Raw genomic sequence first — 1,876 nt, forward strand, 5'->3', positions numbered from 1 at the left:
ACGTGCGAGGCACCAGCAGACAGAGACTGCCCGACGGTCAGAGAGAGGGAGAGAGGAGTGCCGAGGCTCAAGTGGCGAACGGTCGCGCAGGCACGCCACGCACATCGATCGCCAGCCGCGGAACGGCACGGCCTTCAGTGGGGCCGGCGGGCGACGCCGCTCCTGAACCCAGCGGCCCCGAGCCGGACGAGTTGAGGAAGGCACGCCGACGGTGACAGGGTACGGAAGACACAGCGGTGGCCTTCTGGCGACTTGGCCCCCGACAGCCCGACGTTCCGCCGTCCTCCCGATGGCCAGGAGGACCGTGCGGGGGTCGGCCGACGGCGTGGTAGGTGTGCCTGCACGGTGACGGAGCACACACCACGCCCGCCAACCCCTCCGTACCTCCCGAGACCGGTGGCAGGACGGAGCGGAAAACGTGCGGACTGAACGGGAGAGCCAAGAGCCAGCGATCCACGCGCGTGCGACCGTCCAAGTCACAGCGTTCGACGAAAACCTCCTCCCTCGGCCAGGCACTCGGCGCCAGCAGGGGAGACAGGATCAGACGCCCCGCCGGCCACTTAAGGCCGAGGACGAACCACGAGACGGGCGGCTGCAGCAGCGGGCGGCCTGCAGCTCCCAGCACTCTCAATCGATCAACCATCGAGTCGGGTCAGCGTGTCAAACCGGCGAGCTCCACGGTCAGGCCGGCGGCGCACCAGCACCGGACCTCCGCGGCTCCCTTCACTCTTTCCACTGCCAGCCAACCGAGAGACGGACCCAATGCGGACGTGCAGAGCTTAGGCAGACCCCCCACTGGAGGCTCAACACTTCGTGGCAGCTCCGTGTCCCAGAGACCAGGAGGGTTGGCACACACACACAGTGTGAACCACCGACAGCCATTCTGGGACCGGTGACAGCCGTGCTGGCCCCACTGCCACGACACAGACGGACGCCAGGCCGCGCTCCCCGGCGGGGGGATGGCGTCGAGCCTGACGAACGGAATGTGCAGGGTGGGGGGGAAAGGCCAAGCGCTCCGACGCCGGAGGGCTCCGGAGTCTGAACTTAGGGGGACAAAGAGGACGGGTCCTCTGCGACACCCCAGCCGCGCTCTCGCCAGCCAAGGCGAGTGCGATTGATTGCCAAACGACCCTCAGACAGGCGTGGCCCCGGGAAGAACCCGGGGCCGCAAAGTGCGTTCAAAGTGTCGATGATCAATGTGTCCTGCAATTCACATTAATTCTCGCAGCTAGCTGCGTTCGTCATCGACGCACGAGCCGAGTGATCCACCGTCAAGAGTTGTCTGAGTTTGTTTTAGGTCTCTCCCTCGCCAGAGGAAAGCGACCCGGACCGCACATACGCTCCCCACCTTGAGCTACAGCCACCTGCACGCCGGCGTGCGGGCGGAGCAGGGTGGCGTGAAGCGATGGGGAGCACCATCCTGGTGCGGCCCGCAGAAACATACGTCTATTGGGGGGAGGAGGACAGGGCGCCCAAGAGGCGATGCGTGCCCCAACGCACCGCAGCGACGGAGGCAGGATCACCGCCACCATGTCGCCCGCCTAGTATCACGAGGCGTGCAGCAGCTTTGCCCTAGGAAAAGCAGAGGCGGGAACGGGCACCGGCCATCGGTTCGGCAGCGTCACTGACGCGTGCACGTGGCGGCGTGTCGGCGAGCGGACTTCCTGCGAGGAGGCGGGGGCGGCACTCGCCCGAGCAGACGCCCGCCCGGCCCAGCCACCGCCGAGGTGGACTGGGAGTCGCGGCAACGGCTCGTCATACTCGTTCCCACACTCACAGCGCAGCTTGCCCGCAAGCCACCGACCACCGATCGACGCCAGGCGCCCCGACCGAGAGCGGGATCGCTCGTTCGCCCTGCTGGCAGTTCGCTGGGGAT

At 67.2% G+C, this 1,876-nt stretch overlaps 1 non-coding gene across 1 annotated transcript; it reads right to left on the minus strand.

Annotated features, from left to right (window-relative positions):
• Positions 1-1,126: 1,126 nt before the first annotated feature.
• On the minus strand, positions 1,127-1,280 carry LOC140472111 (5.8S ribosomal RNA). Its single transcript, XR_011957403.1, has one exon. It is a non-coding gene; the product is annotated as a 5.8S ribosomal RNA (ribosomal RNA).
• Positions 1,281-1,876: the final 596 nt, after the last annotated feature.

The sequence above is a fragment of the Chiloscyllium punctatum genome, unplaced genomic scaffold (genome assembly GCF_047496795.1).
Source record: "Chiloscyllium punctatum isolate Juve2018m unplaced genomic scaffold, sChiPun1.3 scaffold_247, whole genome shotgun sequence".
NCBI classification, from domain to species: Eukaryota; Metazoa; Chordata; class Chondrichthyes; order Orectolobiformes; family Hemiscylliidae; genus Chiloscyllium; species Chiloscyllium punctatum.